The 21,867-nt window shown below is 55.7% G+C and overlaps 1 protein-coding gene across 3 annotated transcripts in view; it reads right to left on the reverse strand.

The window, feature by feature from the left end:
- Window positions 1-21,263, reverse strand: part of PLXNA2 (plexin A2) — a 228,006-nt gene extending 206,743 nt beyond the window's left edge. For all 3 annotated transcript variants that reach the window (XR_014055223.1, XM_081495369.1, XM_081495370.1), the window contains exon 1: window positions 20,506-21,263. The gene's annotated coding sequence lies outside the window, so the exon portion shown is untranslated. The remainder of the gene's footprint in view (window positions 1-20,505) is intronic.
- Between the last annotated feature and the right edge of the window lie 604 nt (window positions 21,264-21,867).

A 21,867-nucleotide genomic window follows, 5' to 3' on the forward strand; every position in this document is an offset into this window, starting at 1 on the left:
GTCCTCTCCTCAGCAGCCCCTTCTAATGAGTGGTGCCTTTAAAGCAGGGCCAGCACTGAAGCCGACTATAAGATGACTCCAACCCACGTCTCTTTTTTCAAATGAAGAAGCCAAAACACATGGAAAGGAAACAAGTCATCAAAGGTGAGTCAGCGTGACTCGGAGGCAGGTGCCAGCAGAACCCAGACCTTGTGACCAAAGGCCCGTTGCTTCCTCTGCTGTGGGTGAAGCGGTCCTGGGGGTCCGTTACGTTTAGCCTAGAGGCTGCCCTGTTTGGGGGGCAGAGAAGATGCCTTTTGATGGTGGAGGCCCAGTGATGGCAGGAAGTGAGTTTGGCACTGGGCCTGGACAGGGAGGTGGTAACGCAGGGCAGACTCGAGGGGTGCAGACTAAGGGGCAGGGGAGAAAGGGGCACAGAATGGCTCCCCTCTGTGTCAGGGGAGCGACCTCCTCCAGGCCCAGGCAGGCCCAGGTGGTCATCACACCCGAGAAGGGCGCCTCTACTGTGACTGGTTTTCCCAGTGGTCATGTATGGATGTGAGAGCTGGACTATAAAGAAAGCTGAGCGCCGAAGAATTGATGCTTTTGAACTGTGGTGTTGGAGAAGACTCTTGAGAGTCCCTTGGAAAGCAAGGAGATCCAACCAGTCCATCCTAAAGGAGATCCGTCCTGGGTGTTCATTGGAAGGACTGATGCTGAAGCTGAAACTCCAATACTATGAAGAGACTCATTTGAAAAGACCCTGATGCTGGAACGATTGAAGGCAGGAGGAGAAGGGGACGGCAGAGGATGAGATGGTTGGATGGCATCACCGACTCAATGGACATGAGTTTGGGTAAACTCCGGAATGGTAATGGACAGGGAGGCCTGGCGTGCTGAGGTTCATGGGGTTGCAGGGAGTCAGACACGACTGAGCGACTGAACTGAACTGACCTGTGACTGGGGAGCTATTGCAGTGTCCTGTACCGTCTTCCTGGGGCTTGCAGACAACCTCACAGACGGGACACATGTGTCCCAGCACAGGCCGCATCTTTCTTTTTCTCAAAGAGTCAGAAATAGAGCAGAAGGGACAGGAGTGAGCTATACAGCAGGCATCCTATCCAGAGAGGATCCCGGGGCATCCTGCCAAGGAAATTATGGAATTTTCTGACAGTGAGTTTTCCTGACAGCTGTTTAGGAATACGCTTACCCAGAGGCAGGGGACTGGTTCCAATGACCCGAGAAGGCGGCCTTTGGGATAGGATTTCTACGAATCAAAATCTACGAGGGTAAAATGTTCTCACGGCACAATTTGGGGGGTCCTGGCTTATCTCTTGTGGATGGACTGCTCCCGAAGGACCCGCACTCATGTCATCTGCGTGGCTGTACAGGCCCAGACCCTGAGTGTCACTCTGTTGAGCAGTGACCTCGGAGGTAGTCCAGGCACGTCGGGGAGCACAAGGTGAGCGCCAGAGCGTGAGCAGAGGCCCCGGGCGACTCCGACAGCTGAAAGGCCTCAATTAGAGTGAAAGGAGTTATCTGGTATTTAAATAATTATTAGATGGAAGGAGTAATCATGGGTTTGAGCTGATTTTTTCCCCCACTGTCACCCTGATGGCGTCTATAATATTATTATTCAAATGCCCCTGATTCTCATTGAGAAGAGACCAGGAGATAGTGGGGGGAGGGGGAGGGGGGCAGGGAGGGGGTGGGGAAAAGACTCATTTAATCTCCATGTGACGGGGCTGCAGGAGGTACGATTAGTCTTTTTCTTATTTCAGCTGTCACTCAGGCACAGACACCCAAGATTGTTATTAGCGTATTTTATGCACGCGATTTAAAGGGAAAAGGGGAGGGGGTGGGGTGGGGAGAGGCAGAATTTCCTACAGAAAATAACAGGACCAAAGGAACAATTTAGATGTCACTGCTGTACCAGCTGCGTTTGCTTCATTAATCGAGTGTCATTTTTATCCCCCAGACTCTGGGCTGTTCTGTGAAGCTAAGTGGCTACACCTTGCCCCAGAGCGAGAGAGAAAGGAGGCAAGGGGAGACAGAGGGGGAAAATGGGCCTCTGCCTACATGGCCTCTGGGCCTCTTTTCTGAGAAAGTAAAATAGAGGACATTGTGCCCTCACCCCCCCACCCCCCAGGATGTCAAGGCAACTTTCCGTAGCATCTACACGGTCACTCCTCTCACTGTGAGAAGGAAGATACCCTGCTTATCCTTCATGCCATTCTTTGCCACAGGTGGATAAATCCGATCCAATTTCAAATAGCCAAGGAGTAGTGAAGGAATTGCAGGGCGTACCTAACACTGATCAGCAGTTAGGGAAGCACCCAGATTCCAGATGGTGAGGGGGCCAGGCGCCTTGCATCCCCCATGAGTGCATGGCAGGGGCGGGTTCTCTGCCCCCCAGATGGCACCGTGGGCAAGGCAGGGGGCAGGGGAGGTCCAGGGCTGGGCCCTGGCATGAAAGGCAGGAGTCTCAGGTGTGCCCCTGCTCTCACGCATCCCCAAATTCATTGGGCAAAGCCTTAGTCCCCACGACCTCAAAACAGGACTGCGTTTGTTGTCAGGGTCTTTATAGAGGTAACTGAATTAAAATTAGATAATTAGGGTGGTGCATGTGCATTATAAGTCACTTCTGTCGTGTCCAACTCTTTGCAGCCCCATGGACTGTAGCCCGCCAGGCCCCTCTGTCCATGGGATTCTCCAGCCCAGAATACAGGAGTGGGTTGCCATGCCCTCCTCCAGGGGATCTTCCCGACCTGACCCAGGGATCGAACCCACCTCTCTTATGTCTTAAATGCACCAGTGTCTGTACAAAAAGGGGGCATTCGGACACAAAAACAGGTAGGCTTTGAGGGAAGACGTGTGAAGAGACATGAGACAACGGCCACCTGCAAGCAAGGAGAGAGGCCGGGGCAGCGTCTTCCCTCACAGCCCTGCCCACACCCTGACTCCGGGCCTCCAGGCGGTGAGGCCCGTGGTGGTCGGGGTTGGGGGGTGGAAACCACCACGGGGCCAGCACACCTGGAGATGAAGACCCCTTCACGCCTCTGTGAGAACCCAAGGTGGCAAGAGGAGCTTCCCTTCTCACCCTGGCAAACACAGGGCCCCTGAGCCCGCTTTGGCCCGGGCGGGAGGAGAACCTCTCACCTCTCCCGCTGGTCCTGCAGAGAGTTGCAGTCCATCTCGCCTCCCCCGCCCTCTTCTGCTCCGGCCCAGAAGAGTCCACGTGTCGCCTGTCCACCCCAAGGACACTCGGGTATAGTCTGTGACCCCCCGGGAGCCACATCGCTGCATTACCACCCTGGCTCATCCTCTGGCCTGTCCTGGGAGCCCTGCCTCTTCGCCCTGGAGGGGTTTTCAACTAGGTCTTCACCCCGGGGAGGGTTTTCTGTTGTTGTTTTTTTTCTTCTCCCAGGTCTCCCAGTGGGCTTTCCTCAAGCCCTGGAAACCGCACCAGCTCCCCCAGGGCCTTAGCAAAAAACATGCAGCGTTTCTCCTCTCCGCTCACAGGCTATCAAAGTTTGGAATTGTCTCCCTGCATTATGAAGGGTTCCAAAGACAGGCGCTGATTTGAAGGGCTGCAGAGAGGAGGGGCTGGGCTCCTTTCTGGGGCACTAGCTGGGCTGGCTGGGCCAAGTCAAAACTAGATTCATTACCCCAGGGGCGGGAGCAGGGAGATACACTGCCTGACCCTGCAGACCTGCCCCATATGTCACGGGGCCTGTCAGAAATCTCCCAGAATTCCCTTTATTATCTAAAGGTCGCCCCCCGGGCAGCACGGAGAGGGGCCCACGGTATAAACTAAACTACAAGAGCAATCAATTTCAAGCAGCTGCCAGCCCGCCACCCCTCCCTGTCCCCCTTCCTTGGGCTCTGCCCTCTTCAACTCCCTCTGGGGGATGGCGCGGCCCAGCCTGGCTGTGACCACCTCACCCCCGGGACAGAAAGAATTTCAGTGACTTAGCGGGGTGCTGAGCCTCCAAGCTGCGCCCTGGGGGTGTGTCTTCCCTCTGCATAATGGGGCCCCTAGAAAGGTTACCCCACTGGTCCCTGGACTCCAGCCGGATTGTATCCAAACCACCCCAGTGCTGGGGTTGCTCTGCGGGTAGGCCTTTTGAAATGAAAGGACAGGAAGAGTAATTTTCAGGCTCCTTCCCAAGTTTGGCAAAGGAATAAAAGTGGGAATCTAACTTTGCTAAGTCAAATCCAAATTCATGTTTGAAGACCTCATAACTGAAGGGCCATGAATAGTGGTAGGACGATAAAAATTTCCATGACGGCAAAAATAATAAAGAGGAACAGCTATCATCATTATTATTTATTAACCATCTGCTATGGGGCACACTGCTAGATTCTTGGCGTACGCAATGGGTAATTTTGTGATTATTCTGCAAGATAGGTATTATTCTCCCCATTTCACAGATGAAAAAAATGGAACCTTCTCAGGAAGTCTGAGTAACTAGCATCATTCTGCTAGGAAGCAGAACTTACTGACACCCATGCTTTCCTCACCCTTTCACATCACTTAGATATTTACAAGTAATTTTTCAACCAAACTCTCTTGTCCCTGGTCTGGGAAGACTCGTGAGGATGTTAAACAAGACTTGGCAAGTAGTTTAAAGGTCAAGACTTGAGATTCCCATTTTATGTGGGTAATGGAGCTCGGCTGAGGGTGGGGTGGCCGGGACTGAGTTATCCGTTACAAGGTGGAGGCCGGGGGTGCTTTGTGGCAAGAGGTTTGCTGGCTGGCAGTCACCTTTCAGAGAAATTCCAAGTGATCTTTTCAAGAAGCCTGGAAGGGTGTCTCCTGCCTTCTCACCTGTGCTTACTGTACAAGGGAGAGCCAGGAACTCCAAGACAGAGGAACTCCAAGATAGAAATGGGGCAAGACAGCTGAACACAGGGCAGAAGGAGCCCAACTAAGGGGTTAAATATTAATAAATTACAGTTACTCCACATAATGGCATATTATGCTGCCATTACTTGCCATATTTTCAAAGAATAGTGCCAGAGCTCCAGTTCTCAGCAGTGGAGAGGGGGAAGTTGGAGGAGGCAAAAGAGAGAAGAAAGTAAAAACACAAAGCCCTAGACATTCATCTCAGCTCAGGCAGGGGACTGGCCCTACACGCCGCTTACTCTCTGGGAAGCTGACCTGTCTGTCTCCTCTTGAAGAAGAATTTTAACAGCCCCCAGGAGACCCTGGGTGAGAGCACTTGCTGTTTCTCTTATAGACCTTCCTGCTTTCTGCCCCATGGCAGCACTGAGAGGCTCCAGGGCCTAGGGGTACTCCCCATTGCTGCTTCCTTGTCCTGGCATCAGGGAAAGTGGCCATTAGTGCCAGATCAAGGTGCATTTTTTAAAAAATGCTGTTTCCAGAAGCGGGGGTTCCCCAAAGTTCAAAAGAGTGGTCCTCTTCACCAGCAACCCTGCTCTGTCTCCCTGAAAATGTGCATGTAAGACAGTCACCATCCAGGCTTCCCACCCTGATGGACCGCCCCCCCCCCCATCCCCAGCTATGGTGAACTGGCATCAAAGATTCTGCCAACGTTTTCCGGCAAGGTGTGCCTTGTCCTGCTTCATTTCTTGTGCGTCAGAAGACTACTGTTGACTGACTTTGCCAGGCATATGGCCAAAGTATGATATCCACCCATGGAAACACCCTCCTTGGCTCCCTGCTGTTGCCCAGACAGACTTGGGACTGCTGAGCGCCCAAGTTCAAGTCCTCCCAAGCTGGCTCTTCCATCTTTCTCTGGCTTTCCTTCCTGCCTCTTCCAGAGTGACTCCACTTCTAACAAACTTGTTCATTTGCCGAGTCCTCAAAACACCTTGCACAGCTTTATCTCTGGAATGTCCATCTCCACTTTCTTCTTTGCCTATCCAAACCCTGTCCATCCTTCAAAATTTCAGGAAGCCTCTAGACACTCACCTGTCCCTCCTCCGAAGTCAATTAGAAATTGCTGTTTCTAGCAAACATTGCATTGTAGTGTTGGCCCTCTTTTTCATGTGACTGTGTCCCACCTCCCCATTGAAATAGAGGTGTTTGACATCTGTGCAGGGTTAGCATGAGGCCTTTTACTCAGGACTGCACTCAGTCTGAGTTGTGGAGAGCAGGGCAAAAGGGAGGGGATTGTATATGTGCTTCTCTCACCTGCTAGGCTGCTGTAAGCCATGGTGGAACTAACACACTTGGCTCAATTATTTGTCATAATTGGTCACAGGGCAGCAGTGAAGAAGAGAATGAACCATTTGGGAAGGATCCAGGCTGCCGTTCATCCTGGGCCCACTGGGTGATGAGCAAATGTCATTAGCCGGGTGGATGAGGTGGGGAGAAGGATGGAGAAGAGTGGGAAGATGCCAGTTCTCCTTTGAAGAATGCCCCCTACAGACAGGGCTGGTGCAGGAAAAGCTTTGGCAAGAGAGCGCCAAAGCCATGCATCATATACTATCATCAATCACATTAAAAAGTACACACTCGTAAGTGGCCAGCAGACAGCATAAAGTGATCAGGAGCAGAGGGGGTGGGGTGGGACTCCCCCTAGGAAGGTCTCAGAGCAGGACTCTCCTATGAGGAAGTCAAACTCACTGTGTCACGTGGCAGAGGGAAGGCTATGGGTTTTGGAGGTAGGATGTGCGCGTGCGCTAAGTCACGTCAGTCCTGTCTGACTCTCTGTGACCGTATGGACTATAGCCCGCCGGGCTCCTCTGTCTGTGGGATTCTCCAAGCAAGAATACTGGAGTGGGTTGCCATGCCCTCCTCCAGGGGATCTTCCCGACCCAGGGTTCAAACCTGTGGCTCCTGTATCAGCAAGCAGATTCTTTACCGCTGAGCCACCCGGAAAAGCCCTTTGGAGGTGGACCTGAGTACAAGTCTTGCTCTACCACTTACTAGTTCAGTGACCTTGAACATGTTATTTAACCTTTTGGAGTCTTAGTTTCCTCAACTGTAAAAGGATACCTCACAGGGTTGTGGTGAGAATCAATGAGGAAAATAGACGAGAAGGTGTTTTGCAAACGCTACAGTTTTGAATAAACACCAATTACTCTTGTTTCTGTTTTTGGAGAAACACTGTGCAAGGGCATCATCTCCTTGGCAACAATGGTTGCCCTGGGTGGCGATGATGACAAGGAAGCCTTGGCCTCACTGAGGCGATGGGGTGGAGCTTGGGGACCCAGGCCTCTGGGGATGACCTGGGTACTGCTGTTCCCTAGTAGCCATCACGCCAGTCCCTTGGGCCCCACGCTGCCCTGGGCCTCAGCCCCTCCTCTCAGGGCCCTGAGAGACATTTAAGGGCCCCTTCTGGGCTCTGGGTGATTCACCCAGGTGCCCTTGGCAGGAAAGAAGAAGGAAAGGGGGAGAGAGGACAGCTGGTCTACAGGAGGAGGGAGAGATGCTGAGGGCTGCTTGCCCGGGCTGAGCTCCACATTCTGGGGGGGCTCTTCCCATGCTGGGGTCTGGTCAGCACAATGGATGCAACTCCCCTCTAGTATCTTCTCCGCCTCCCGTTCTTTCCCGGGCTTTTCTGAACCGACAGCCTGCCTTTGAATAAAAAGCTGTAACTCCTTTTATGAGGAAGCTTCTTAAGCAGGCTGTGTCCCCACCTTGTCCCTCCCCACCTTCAGCTTCTATTATTTTTCTCTCTTTGTCTGAGGCTCCGAGCTCTCGGCAGAAAAGATCCCGAGCTGTCAAGCAGCTTCTCTTAAGTAACAGGCGCACTCAGGCTCACACGGAGCAGGGGAACCGCGGCGGCGCTGGATAAAGCAGACGCGTGGACACGGCGTGGCCAGGGGCACTCTGGGCAGAGATGTGCCCACTTACGGGGCTTGTGTGTGCCAGAACGCACTCGGCCTGGAGGACCTGAGCACCTGGGTGAGCGGGGAGGGGAGAGGAGGCTTCTGAGGCCCTACAGCGGTGAGCGAAAGTGAAGGGCACAGTTATGGGGGGGAGCCGGACACGGCCTGGGAGAAGAATGTGCCGGAGGGGAGACAGGGAAACACAGGCCGGGCAGCACGGGGCCACCTGGGCGGGAGATGAGAGGGCTTTTCCAGGGAGGGTCTGGCCCCCGATGATGAATGGGGTGTGAGAGAGGAGCCTGGAAAAGGGTAAACAGCCAGGAGGGAAGCGAGAGGGAGGGAGGCGGGAGGAGAAAGAATGTTGAGGTCAAAGAGCAAAGAAAATGCTCTTGGAGTGATTAATTCAAGATCTAGCAGGCTGCCCTGCCCCTCAGGAGCACTTGTGCTCAGGACACGCTAGGCCCCGCCTCCCCGCCCGTGGCCCCGCCTCCCCGCCTTGGCCCCGCCTCCTCGTGGCCCTGCCTCCCTGCCCGTGGGCCCGCCTCCCTGCCCGTGGTCCCGCCCAGGTGCGCGCAAGTCTGCTTTCCCCAGACCCACTCCACGCCCTCTGGCAAACCATCCTTTCCATTTGTCCTGAGTCTCCAAGGGACCCCACTGTAGCATAAACTAGCATTTGTGCAGCGATCTTATAGTTAACTATAAGAAGAATTTCACCTACACTGTGCCAAAGAATTGATGCTTTCGAATTCTGGTACTGGAGAAGGCTCTTGAGAGTCCCTTGGACTGCAAGGAGATCAAACCAGTCCATCCTAAAGGAAATCAACCCTGAATTTTCATTGGAAGGGCTGATGCTGAAGCTGAAGCTCCAGTACTTTGGCTGATGGGAAGAGACGAGTCATTGGAAAAGACCCTGATGCTGGGAAAGATTGAAGGTGGGAGAAGGAGGGGGTGACAGAGGATGAGATGGTTGGATGGCACCACTGGCTCAATGGACATGAGTCTGAGCAAGCTCCAGGAGATAGTGAAGGACAGGGAATCGTGGGGTTGCAAAAAGTTGGACACGACTGAGTGACTGAACAACAACATCCCGTTAATGCACCGCTCATGCGAGTCTGTGAAGGAGAGGAGCGTCAGCATAACCACTTCACAGACGTAGGTAGACTTGAGGTGAAATATTTTGGAGAAAGCACTGATCTGGAAGTGGGCCTTGGATGTGATCCTGGAGTTACATACCTCTCTCTGCTGCTCTGGTGCCGGGAGTGACAGGTGCCACCAAGGGATACCAGCAAGGACAGACCCCCGACTCTGGAGGTCAGTCTCCTTGCACCAGGCAGGCTCTGGCCACACCCAGCATACACTGTCTCCACTCTTCCGGAATGGGGGTGCAGTGTAAGGAGCTCAAGTCAGACCTGAGTTCTTGGGGACACCTTGTGAGAGAGGAAGAGGCCTGGCTAGGAGCCCTCCACCCAATGCTGCTTGGCTCCCCCAGCCCCGGGGAGGGGCTGAGGACTGGAGATGGCTCAAGGGCTAGGACAGGTGCTGGCAGGCGAAAAGAATCCAGAAACAGGACTTTGCAGGCAGAGAGGCAGGGGTGCCAAAGTCCCCTCCCCACCCGACCTGCTCTTATCTGCGGGGGAGAAAACCTGTACTTGCCATCTCCCCATCTGAGACCCTTGCTTCCGCAGTCCCAGCAGCCGGCCCGAGATCGCAGGCAGCTCCTACCTGCCTCTGACTGCCCTGTCTTCTCCAGTTCTCTACCCGGGCTTCGCGGCGCTTGGAGTCCCAGCCCTGGCAGATCACTGATTAATTCAGGGCTGTTTAATAACCCTTCTATTTTGATGAAACAAGCTGTCTCGTTTTCTTTATTTTTAACATCGACTTTCGTTTCTTTGCTAAGCATCTTACTGTCATTTAAATTTCTCTGTCTCCAACCAAGCTGATAATAGACTGGAGCGAGCAGCTGCTTCTGTCCTGTTTATGACAGTGATTAGAAGTTAGAGCTGTGCAGGCAGAGAGCTGACCATGGACGCGGCTCTGCCCCTGCTTGTAGACAGAGGGCTCACTTGGACACGATGAGGACAATTCTGGCTCCAGGAGAGGCCAGGGCTTATCCTGGTCCTCCAGCCTTCCTGGCACCCCGCTCCGAGGGGAGTCGTGGTGGGGGGCGAAGGTGTGAGAACCGGCTCTGTTTACTGTGGAATTTAGGCCAGCAGCTGCGGGTCATTCTCACAGACCTGACACTCAGCCTCACTTCTCAAAGGAGCCTTTTCCTGCATTGAATTCCCCGAGCAGCAAATAGAAAGATGCACGGTGAGAGCGCTGGGGTGTGGGTGAGGACTTCGGCCATCACCTCTTCCACCTTCCTGCTCCACAGGAGACCTGGTCATCACCTTCCAACCTCTGCTTGAATCCCCCACGTGGATGCCGAGTTCCTTTCCTCCCTGGATCCCATGACTGGCTGATTTCTCTCTCCTGTGTTCGCACAACACTTAATTTGTATGATCATTATTTGCGCGTGTTCCCTTTTCCCTTGCCATACCGGGAACTCCTCAAGAGCCAAGACAGCGCCTTGCCTCCCTCGCATGATACCCGCCACATAGAAGATATTCGATAAACATTTGTTCAAAGTAAATCACATTGTGCCAACTTCAGCCTCCTTGCAAATAATGCAAAAAAAAACCCCCCAAAACCAAAAACCCTGCTTCTGCCTGGGCAGGCTCCTGGGGAGGTGGCCTGTCTGTCTCTCCCTGGACAAGTGTTCTCCGCTTCCTGTCCTCAGGCCACAGGGGACTGCTTCTTCAGAAGACACGGTCTTGCTTCTCCCACTAGGCCCAGAGTGACCACACAGCTGGTGGAGACCTTGGCCCAGGAGGCTGGGGGCTCGTGGCGGGAGTGAATCAGGTGGTCTGGGCCAGGTCCGCCGGATCCCAGCCCCACCTCCCGCGGCCTTCGAGTCCCCCACGGCTGCCTGAGAAAGCTTGCAGGTGCGAGCTGGGCAAACCCGGCTGGCCCCAGCTCCCGCTTCCCGCCTCCTGATCCGGCAGTCTCCCAGCCAGCTCCGTCTGCAGACAGCTGCTTGGGTCATTGTCTCAGCCTCTCCAAGCTGTGAATGCCGAGTCTATAGAGACCACCACGCAAACAGGGCCCACACTGCCTCTGGGGAGGGAGGGGAGAGCTGGGCTTTGCCAGGGCCATTGACTCTGCAAATAGCAAGGCCTGCTGTGGATGGAGGAAAGCTTGTTGGAATCTTTAACGGGGGGGGAGCAGTTTCTGCACACACTGCCCTGTGCCACGGAGAAGGACGGGGGTGCCCGAGAGCTGGCGGACTGGCAGGGCAGGGGAGACGTCCGGCCTTAGGGACACCTGTCCAAACCCAAGAAAGAGAGAGAGGGACTTGGCGGGCACAGGGTCAGGGAATGAGAGACTGGAAAGAGAAGTTCGCACACGGGCTGGCGGAGGCGGTGTGCTGGGCCCGGCGGGGGCAAACAGACCTCCTCACTCTCTCCACAGCTCGATGGGCTGCGTGCTGGGGGACAACCCACTCCCCCAGGCTGGACACAGCTTCTGCATCTATTATGTGGACCCGGGGAAATGTTGCCATCAAATACTCAGAGACGTTTCTCAAGTGGCCGATGTATAACACCTATTCTCTTGCAATGCAAACATTCTAGAAAAAAATAACCCAAGGCACCTTGTCACACTCATTTTCCACCTCTGGCTCTTGGGCAGTGCTGTCGAAGGCACGGGGCTCCCTCTGCTCGCATCCACCCTCCCATGCTCCGTGCTTCCAACGGGGGGCCAGGCTCTGTGCTGAAGCGGGGAGGGCTGGGCAAGGAAGGAGCTTCTTGGGCTAGTCAAGATAGCTTCTCCCCTGACATCCTGCTACGTTCTGCCCAGGGACCAGCTCTGCCCAGGGATCAAATTCCTGAGCCCCAGGGTCTAGTTTGGGCCCTGGGCCCCAGTGTCTGCAGGTTGCTTTTCATGCTGTGTCCATCCCATTCATATCCACGCTTCTAGGAGCTCTCTCTGCAGACAAATGTAAGCTGATTGCAGGCAGGCAGCTAGGAGCCCAAGAACTCTGCCCCTTGCCCTTCACTGGAGGCTGACTCCCAGAAAAATGCCAACGTGTCAGTTCTGTGACAGTACCCTAAGTCTCTACTCTTAGATGTGAAGACATCAGAGCCCCAAAGGTAGCAAATTCGGAATTCAAACTCCATCCTCACGGCCTAGTCCTAACCCAGGGCCACACATATGACCTGGGTGCCAGGATCACCATGGGTTTTGATCTCAGTTTCCAGTCTCCACTGAGTCTTAAGTCCTTCATCTATTTCTATATATAAAAATCTTTAGCACACCGATTTTCTTTAAATAAAATCTTATTTTTATCAGAAAATTCCAAACAAATTTCAGAGAGAGAGAGGGAAGGGGGAAAAAAACCATCTCTAGCTTGGCTGTATTCCTGCTCTAACTTGTAGAATTATTTTGCACGTTGCAACGATTGTTGTTTTTCCAAATCCCTTAACATTGTCTTCCCATGCCCAGCTCCAGAAACAAAGGCAAGTGAGGGTGCTTGGAGAGTCATGGAAAGAATTCATCCCCACTATACAGATGAAGAAACGGAGGGGCTGCGTGAGGGGCAGAAGGCCATTCTCCCCGAGTGTCTTGGGGCTCCCTCGTATCTCCCTCTTCGACCTAGGAGCAAATGGAGGATGAGCACTAATCAACAGGTGAGAAAGCTTTTAGGAAGATGGAGGAGCCACAAGTGTGAAGGAAGGCCCTTTGTTCTCATGCATTAGGACCCTAACCTGACACTGGCCTCTTCCTGACCATCTGTTCCGACCCCTCTTAGCTGCTCTCAGCATCTTGAAGATGCGTGCCAGGTGTGACTTCCCAGTTTCACAAGTGGTTCAGATGGTTTTCTCGAAGCCTCTCACAGCTAGGTTCTTGGGCCCAGAACCTGCAGGGCTTCACATCATGGGGGTCACTCAGAATGGGGCGTTAGACTTGAATTCTGTTAACTTCTGGATGAACCTCAGGGGGTGTTTGCCTGGCCGAAACCCTAGTGGTTGTGGGTTTTAATTTCACAGAGAGTCAAGGGACTTGCCAGGAAAGTCTGGGTGACTGGGGTGAGAGTAGGGGGCAAGTCCTTCCAGGGGATTATGAAACCCTGACTACCTCTCTCCTGGAAAACATCGCCAGCCTCCAGCGTGGAGCAGGGGCTCAGACCCACCAGTGCTGGCTGACCCGGGCTCCCAGGGCCGGGCGCAGGAGTGGAGCCTGGTCCTCCAGCCTGGCTTTGGCCAAGGGCTTCCGCTGAGAACCCCAAGTTCAGAAAACAGCCTCTTCTCCCTCAGGTATCTTTGTAGCTTAGGGAAAAAAAAAAGGAAGCTGCAGTGGGGGAGGTGGGGGGCAGTCAGGGGAGGTGGGAGGTCAGAGGCCAACGTAATATTTACCCAGCCCAGCTGAGGCCTTTCGCTTTCATGAAGCAGGAAACCGCTTCAAAGCAGCAATGTCCCCTGTTGTCACTTCTGTCTGCCCGCTGGCCCTCCTGCCTCCACGGGGCACGCAGGGCTTTCTCACGCAGCCCTTCCTCACGTCCTGAACCTTCCACCCTCGGCCCCTTCAAGGCAGGAGCCCTCCACCCTGCCTCCTGCCCAGAGAGGTGCCATGACTTGTCCATGGTTGCACAGCGATTACCACACGTGGGCGCCCAGCCTTGGACCTTGGACCTCTCGTCTTTCCTCTGAGTCAGTCATCTGTCACTTGGGGATGCGGGGATGGCACTGGGGTTACAATTCCTCACCCGAAGCCTCTATTCCTTCCACCACCAGAGCACTAAGTGAAAATGAGGCCAAGTAAGGTCCTGGAGAGTAGAGTTTAGCGGTTCTTTACTTTGGGAGGGAGGTACTTACAAATTCCTTCTCTTCAGAAATACAGGCACACACATGCACACACATACACGTATTTCTCAAAAGAATAGACTTTTAAAGGTTTCAAAGGCCTCCTAAAGTCCAAGCATGCCCCCTGGTTCGGTCCAAACCCAGTGCCAGGCCTCCCCCAACCCCAAATCTAATCTGAACACAACAAGATACAAGCAGAACACTACCTCCATTACAGGATTAGAGAAAGTTTTCAAGTTGAGGAGAGATGCGCTTTCTTGTAACTTCCCTCCCTTAATCCTCCTGGCCTGCTCTGTGGACAGAACCTTTAAAGGAGTGTCCTTCTCCAGGAGGCAGACAGAAGGCAGAGATGGCTCTTGGAGGGGGATTTCCTGCTCAGTCAAGGTGAGGGGGGGAAAATCCAAATATATTTTCTCTGGGTTCCCTTTAATGGGTTCCTTCAGATAAAAGTGCGTGTGCTAACAGCAGGATTCTGGACACTTCAACGTGAATACAGATGAGTAACAACATTTCCTGATGAAGCACAGTGGAGTCCAAGCTGCCAGCTCCAGGGGACCGGAAAGGGATGCAATTTACATAGAATGCTCGGTGCAAACCCCCCGGGAGGGTGCTACAGGGAGATCTTGCTCTAGGATGTTGACTAACAGAAAACAACTCCAGTGGTGTCAGTTTAAAATCCATGGAGGGGCCTGAGGGAAAAAAAAAAAAAAAAGCCTGAGGTAGCTCTGAGAGGCTGAGGAATGGGAGAGGGTGAGACAGTCCCTCTTGACGGGGACTGTGAGGTTTTCCGGCATAGGAGTCTCCCTCCCGGAAAACCTGCGCCTTCCACTGATGAGAGCAAAAGGGAAACTTCTGTACCTCCACTCCCTCTGATCCCGCAACATACTGTTAACTCCATTCTGCCTTTACTTTTATATTGAAATTCTGGGAGGGGACGTTCATTCACCTTCCCCCCAGCATGCTGTAAGTATCTTGAAGGTAGGATCAGTTAGATTTTCATCTTGGTACTGAGTATTACACATTCCTGGCGCTGCCTAAATGATCAATTTCTACTTGATTAAACCTAAGTGGGTTCCGATTCCAGGTTTCATTGTCTTTCTGTTTTGGTTCAGTACAGGGGCAACGATTCTCACTCGAAGATTACCCTTGGAGTTTGTTGAGCTGTTCTACACCTCTTTCTGCTATCCCTCCCTATCCCTCCACAGGCAAACAAGAAACCAAGGTGGGAAGGCAGGCTTGTAAAAGCAAAAATACAAAAAGTTTAACTCCCCAGACAGCGTGGAGAAGAAAAGAAGGTCCTTAGTCAGGGCCTCCGCCCTCTCTCTCAAAGCTGCAGAGAGAACACATGTTTTGGGGGGGCAGGCAGAGCAGAGGGGATAATCCACTGGTCCTGGGAGCTCTCCCCTACTTCCTTCTCGAAGACAAGCTGAACTCTGCAAGGGTGACTCCAATGCCTTTTATCTTGCATACCGAAAGTAATTTTAGCCAAGGGAAAGCAGGATTAAACTTTCATAACATGATACATTTATCTTATTTTTCTTTCTTCCTTGCTCTCTCCTCCCTCCCCTCCCTCTTTGACCCCAGGTAAATGTGAGCCAAAGGGGAGCCAAGATTAAATATCAGAGGACGGTCTCGGATCTGAAGAGATGCTCCTTTCCGGCTCGCTGCCGTCCCCAAACTTTTAAATCTCCCCCACCCCTGTCAGACGGTTACTGTCTGCTCAGATGAGAAAAGCCTCTGGACCCTGTTCTCTCCATATTGTCCTCTGCTGAAATGAAAAGGGGAATTATAATTCAGAGAAAGGCTCCCACAGAGAGTATGAAGACAAAGATGAAATCAGTGATACGACGCTGACATGCGTTCAGTTCCTGAAAGGTCTCTTTGAAAATATCTCCTCGGGAGCAGTCTCGCCACCACCTGAGACTGTTTGGAAAATGCGCGTTTAGGGGGGCTGGGAGAAGAGGAAGGCCCGTGAAGGCACCTTGGGGTCGGGCCAAAAACTTGCATCACTATTAAAGAGAGGCGAGAGCCTCTCAGTGGCGGGGCCAGCTGGCGGCCAGGACTGCTTGAGAACGCCTGCCCCCCACCCCCCCGCCCCCAGACGCATCCTGCCAGCCGGGCAGGCCCCTCCCAGAGCAGCTTCCCCACCCTGGCCCCCCTCTTAATGCTGCAGGCGCCCTGTCCTGCTCCCCTGCGACCAGACGGGGCCCAGACGTCCCACCGGCAACGGGACCCTACCCGTTGTGGTCTCAGAGGAGTGACAGCTGGGAGTTTCTAATAGATCTTAACTATATTTTTCCTTCTCCTAAAACAAAACAAGCAAACAAAAAATCAGAAAACACACATACACAAAACCCCTCCACAAAAGCTACTGTTTAGGGCCAAGCCTGGTTTTCAAGCGCTCCCTCTAGTGGAGATAACCTGCTGCTTCCGTTTCCCAGTTCAGCCCCCTTAGGGCCTGGGAGGACCTGAAGGGTTGCTCTGCCCGCGTCCTTCCCACAGGCTGTGCCTGAGTTTTCTCTCAGCCCTTCCCGCCCGGCTGTCACCGTCAGGCTCTGTCTTTATCTCTGTCCTCTGTCACCCCGCCTCCCACAGCCTATCTGGGACTGCTCCTGCATCTTGACTTGGGCCTCGCCACGTGCGCCTTGCATGCCTGTATCTTGGTCTGCATCTCTGGTCCGTCTGCTGGGTTCCCCTCATCCCCCGCCCTGAAGTTCAGGGCTCCAGGTATGGGGAGAGGGAAATGCTTTGACCAAGCCTTGGAGCAAATGGCCTGTCTCCGAGAGCCAAAGCAGGGACTCCTCACCCAACTCAGGCGTTCCCAGAGGGGAGGGAATGCCAGCCTCACGCCTGCTCCCTAGCAAACCTGGCACCCCCACGGGCTGATGTGCAGGTCTGAAGCAGTCTGTAGCCCGAGCTGGGAGCTCCGGCTCTGGAGGCCTGCGTGAACCCAGCGTGTCCGCTCCGTCCACTCTCCCCACCATCCCGCCAGCCTCCCCGTGGGGCAGCCTGCTGCCACGCAAACAGCTGGCAGAACCCCAGGGAGTGGGCAGCCGGCAGGGGTTGGGAGGAGGATGCCGGTGCCAGCGGAGGCGGGCAGAGACAAGGGTCAGTGGGGGCCCGGGCTGAGCTGGGGGCCGAGGGGAGACAGGGCGGACGGCCTGCGGTGAGGGGAGGGGGCAAGGGGAACACCCCCACCCGGCAGGAGACAGGACCAGGCCAGTGCGGGGCCAGCGCTGAGCCCAGGCGGGAGCGCGTGCTGCTGGGGCCTTTCCTTTCCTCTCTCCCCACCTGCTCTCTTCCTCTCCCTTTACACTTTCCCAGTAGGGACCCTGCTCCCCAACAAAGAACTTTCTGGCCTCTGTGTCTGCCCTTGAATCCCAGATAGAAGAGTAGAGGCTCCCTATGCCCCAAAGGCCAGGAAACGGGGCCCTGGAGAGGCGGAGGGCTAGGCCCAGGGAGAAAGGGGATGTCCGGCTCTTACCTTCATCCCTCCGGGCCCTTGGGACCAGCTGTTTGGCCCCCTCCCCCCCATCCCGGGGAAGAACCGCCTTTCTCTGTCTCCACAGGGCTCATCTTTAGAAACAATCAGACAAGAAGAGAACACCCCCCCCATCCCTCATTTACTCTAATCAGGCATGAAATCTTTGTAACTAAGTGGAAAAAAAAACACAAAAAACTGTTTCCCATAAGGGAATCGGTTCCATTCATTATTGTTGGAGCTGAGCATCTGTGAAGGGGAGAAAGATACTCTTAGAATGAATTGATAACAGACTGGCCCTGGGCGAGGGCGGCAGTGCTGGGGGGTGGCTGGGACCACAAGCTCTAAAACTGCAGCACCTCGTAGCCCGCTCCTGCCAGTTTCCCTGTTGACCATCCTGACTGATTTGTAGTTCACGGACTCCACTAACACGATGCTCCGGTCTCTTTATGATCAGAACGGGGGTGGGCTGGGGGCTTGGCTTGGGGTGTCTCTCTTCCCCTCGGCTGATATGGACACAGATGATACTGGAACCCCCCCCCTGCCGCCCTCACCCCCGTCTGTGTGTGTGGAGACAGCTGTGTGGCAATGCAGGGAGACAGCTGGGGTGGGGGTGGGCGGCAGGGTGGAGGATATGGCTCATGGAGGCAGAAATCGCCTCCCCCTGCACCAAACCCCATAGCTTGGAGAGGCAGCCATAACAGAGGAGGCAGGACAGAGGCTAGAAAACCCCCCAACAGTGACAACTCCAGCACCATAAATATTTCATGGCACCTGAACTGGCGAGTTGAGGCTGCTGCCAGCTGCTGCCTTGTATATTTAACTGTGTCACTGGCCTGCCCTCCTGCGCGCGTTTCCTTGTTACATGCCCATGAAATAAAGATGAATAAAATTGCCAGAAGGATCTGGAACTGGGAAAGGAGCCTGGTAGAGAAGTGACTGTTCTTCAAGCGGTGTCTCTGGAACCTCATGTTAAGCTCAGGCTCCACTACAACAGCTGGAGAACTTTTGCATCCGACACGCCTGCGGCTCTGATGGTCTAGAGGCTGGAGGGGGCGAATGTTCCCTGGCGCTCTGGGGACAAGGGTGGGTGTTCAAGGCAGCTCTGAAAACAGGGCCACCAACCTTGTAATCGCATCGTTTCTTTGGGGTGATGGGACACTACTATTTACTCTTCATTTAGACTAGGGCTGCAAGGCCAACCAGTCCCCCTGCCCGACACCAGGCTATGAGTGACCCTGGTCCTTACATCCTGTCAAAGAGAAGGGCCAGGTGGGATCCCCTTGCCAGACTCGCAGTCCTGGGCGGAGGGGCCCTTCCCGCTCTCCATCACTTCCCACCTTGACGCTCCTCGGCTGTGTCTCCACTGCACAGCGCTCTACATGCCATTTCCACTTAACCACTCTGCAAGCCAATCTGCCCCATCCTAATACAATTTGCTGAGGACAGTGAGGGAGCAGAGAGGGCAGCCCGGCCTGTCCTGCCATTATCAGCTGTCCCCGAAGAGGGTTGGCTGGAGGGCTGGGTGGCCCTGCTCTTTCAGGGGACGCCGGCAGCCAGCGAGGACAGGTTCTGGGATGAGGAAGGGTCGGTGGAAGCAGCGGTGCCGGGTGGAAGAAGGGAAAAGCAAAACCTCACTAGAGCATCTTGGCAGATGGCTCTCAGTTTCCCTACCTTTCCTCTGGACCCCCTTCCCCCAGGCCAAGGAGGGGAGAGTCTAGGTAATTACTTCAAAAGCTACTAGATGGGGTGAAGGGAAAGTTAATGAATTCTTCTCTTCTTGCCAGGAGGTCACGGGAGAGACAGCTGCTAGCAACTCCTGGAGCGTTCTGGGGTGACTGCACAAAAGTTGTGCATTTCAGCTGGGAATAGCTGAATTCTTCCAGCCAGAGCTATCTCTTCCCTGGGCTCTGCTGCTCTGTGGAAGGCCCCAGAACCCAAAGCCTGCCCAGAGGGAAGAGTGAAGTTTCAAGGTCTGGGAAAGAAGCCCAGCAAGACAGGAGCCTGCTATTGTGTGGGGCTGGGGTGGGGGTGGGGGCTGAGCTGGACCTGACTCCAGCTCCCAGAATGTCCAGCCCTGCCCAACCCAGATACTTATCTTCATCTGCTGCTCATAACCTTGTCCCCTGTGCTCAGGGATAGAAGGAAGGGGGGTGAGTGGGTTCCCACATCTCTGTAGGTTCCTCCAAGCTGCTGGGTCCCCAAGCCACCATCTCGAGCTGGTCCTGTCTTACGTCCCATGTATACCCACTGCTAGGATATGCCACGGTTCGGTTGCCTTAGGATCTTAGATTCTTACAGGAGACCGATGATATTTCCACTACCCACTTTATAGGGCTCTCATTTCTAGAAACAACTGACTCCCTCCAACTCCATCCCTCTAAGATGGGTTTGAGTAGGTAACTCTTTCCTAGAGCAAGGGTCATGCCAAACAGGTGGACATTCGTCAGGGACCTGGGGTGACAGTTTCGGGATGACTCTCTCTCTCTGACCATCCAGACCATGATTAACGTATGTATAGACTACCTGTGGGATGGAGAAACAAGGCTAGAATTTTCTAAGATCCGTACATCACTTGTGGGGTGGGGCAAGAAGAAGCCTAAAGGAGGAAATATCCTAAAGTGGCTTATAAGGGGGCCCCTGAGACCCGAAATAAGCTCATCCTTCAGCCCCCAACCCTCTCCTGCAGCTCAGACCTGGGGGTGGCGGTGATGGGCGCTTCACCGCCAGGGCGCACAGAAGGGGGCACGAAGCACTTGTCTCATTTCGTGCCTTGGACTCCTTCCCTGAGCCTCCGGAAGCTGAGCATAGGATTCCCGAGTCCCCTGCTCCGAAGAACCGCCAGCGGCCTCCAGGGTCTCAGAGCACCAGAGTGAACGTCCCTCCCCGCCCCCTCTACTCCGCCCCAGTCGAGCGGCGGCCACCGTGGCCCCGGCGCTCCTGCGGGTGCGGTGCCCGGGTAGGCCCGCTTGGGGTTGCAGCTCTTGGGACAGCCCCGCCACCCCCGCGCTGCCCGGAGCCGCAGCTCGCCGGCAGGTGCGCCGTGGAGGCGCGCGGAGGAGCGCCGCCCGCCAGCAGCCCGGCGGGGAAGCCGGGGCGGGAGGCGGCCGCACCGAGTGAAGCCCGCACACGCGCGCGCGCGCGGGCTCCGCGCTCCGGCCCGCGAAAGTGGCCGGCCGGGCGCGGGGACTCGCCGGCTGCAGCCGAGCCCCGGAGCTCGGGGCTGGGACCCCGCGGAGGCGGGGCGCTGGGGAAGCCGCCGTGGGGTGAGCGCGCTTCGGGAGGACCGGGTGGCGGGCGAGGGCCGCGGACTCCGAGCGCCCGGCCTGGGGCGCCGCTTACCCAGCTCGGAGATGTTGGTCTGTCCTTCCGTCCCCGGTCCGACCGCTTCGGCCGCCGGCTACCGAGGCCGGCGCGCTGCCTGCTCCTCCGGCTGCCCACAGCTCGCGATCACGCGGACGACCGCGTCCACATGGAGTCCAAATTCATTAAAATCCACGTCAAGCCACCAGCCACTTATCTGTATTCTTGAAGTGGCCCCTCGGTCTCCGGCCCGCGAGCCCCTCCGTCCTCCGCCGCCCGGTGGCAGCCCCGCCGGGAGCGGTGGCCGGCTCGCGGGGAGAACCGGGAGGCGCCGAGGGGGCGTGGGGGGTGGCGGCGGCGGCGGCGGCGGTGGTGGTGGCGGCTGGCAGTGGTCTCTCCTTGGGAAGCGGCAGAGCCCCGGCTGTCTTCAGATTTTTTCCAGCGCGACTTTCCGGGCTCCTCTGACATCAGCAATCGCGGCGCTTCCTTCCCTTCTCGCTCCCCGGGTTGGTTCACAGTCCCATTTCCTCCGGGAACCTGGCTCTCCGGATCTATTTCGAGGTTGGCTCCGTTCGCTCCGGCGGCCCCCGGGCTCCCCACGGCTCCCGAGCTCGCGAGGGGTCTCTGTCTCGATCGCGGGGTCCCTGGATCGCGGGGTCCCTCTCTGGATCGCGGGGTCCCTGTGTCTGGATCGCGGGGTCCCTGTGTCTGGATCACGGGGTCTCTGTCTGGATCGCCTGCCCTCTCTGCTGAAAAATTCCCAGCAACTGCGTTCGGCCGCGCTCCCGCTCCAGTCTGGCGCGGACGGCGCTGCGCCCGGCGGCTCGGCTCCCGCGGCGGCGGCGGCAGCGGGGCCCTGAGCGCCGGCCCTCCTATATTACCAGGCGGCTCATTATCATAGAGGCCGCGCGCCTTAACCCCCTCCCTGCCGGCCGCGCCCGCCCGGACGGGGGCCGCGCCCGCCGCTGGCACCGCCCTCTGCAGCCAGCCCCCTGCCCCCGTCCCCCCCACCCCCGCCCCAGACCTCCTCCTCCGCCAGCTGTCAACAAAGGACAACCAGCTTGGGCCGGGGGAGGCCGCCCCGCTGTCCTCGGCGCCCAACTCCAGCCCGGACCCGCCAGCCACCTTAAGTGGCCAAAGCGGGATTGCGAGGGGCGGGGGCACGCCAATCGTGCTGGGGCCTGGGAATTCTGGTTGGGGCCTGGCCGAGCGCCGGGGGGCGTGGGGAGCTCAGGACTGAAGCGAAGTGGGTGGGTGAGGTCAGTGGGAACGTGGGCACCACCTACCCCCCGCATCACCTGTCACCGCAAGCATCCTGCACAGCCCCTCTTCGTCTTTAATTTGAGAGGTGCGTGGGGGAAGGAACCGGCCTTTGACTGATGAGGTTAAGAAGGGGGCTCT

The sequence above is a fragment of the Giraffa tippelskirchi genome, chromosome 5 (genome assembly GCF_054371585.1).
Source record: "Giraffa tippelskirchi isolate mGirTip1 chromosome 5, T2T-mGirTip1v1.2.pri, whole genome shotgun sequence".
NCBI lineage: Eukaryota > Metazoa > Chordata > Mammalia > Artiodactyla > Giraffidae > Giraffa > Giraffa tippelskirchi.